Consider the following 644-nt stretch of genomic DNA (forward strand, 5'->3'; position numbering starts at 1 on the left):
TCCCGCCGCAGCCCGGTGGGAGGCTGTCTCGGCGGGCAGAGGGCCCCCTCCTGCCGGAGAGCGGTAATGCCCAGCACTGCCCCCAGCCCTCCCCATTTTCTCTCCTTCCTACCACCCTCTCTCGCATCCTTCCTATTTGCTTCTCTTTTTACCCTGCTTGCCACGCTCCGTTCCTACCCTCCATCCCCCTCCTTCCATTCTGGAACTTTCCTCTCCGTCCCTCGTCCCTGCACTCGCTCGGGGAAGGGGTTGTCTGCCCACTGGGGGATGCTGGGAAGGGGGATGCATTTCAAGCCTCGGCTCCGGCTCCTCTCCACAGATGCTCCTCTGAGTGCCCGCGAAAGCAGCCCCGAGACTGGCGGCGGGGGCAGAGGTCATTCTCTTACGGGCCAGGGCCGGGCGACTCTTTATCTGATGGTGAGTGACGCGTTCGGGAGCAGCGCTTCCCCTGAACGGGGAGTTGGGAACTGCTCTGAGAGGAGGGATGTGCGAAGTCCGGAGGCTGGGTACTGATCCCATTTCTGCCACCCAAAAGTCAGGCCCCTCGCGGGCACCTTCCCTTTACACGTATCCCTAAAATCGCCAAGTCCGTCTCCCGGGACGGTTCTCACGGCTTCCTCCTCCGAAGCAGTTTTGCCAGGGGC

Source organism: Crocuta crocuta, unplaced genomic scaffold (assembly GCF_008692635.1).
Source record: "Crocuta crocuta isolate KB4526 unplaced genomic scaffold, BGI_CrCroc_1.0 scaffold674, whole genome shotgun sequence".
Taxonomy (NCBI): domain Eukaryota; kingdom Metazoa; phylum Chordata; class Mammalia; order Carnivora; family Hyaenidae; genus Crocuta; species Crocuta crocuta.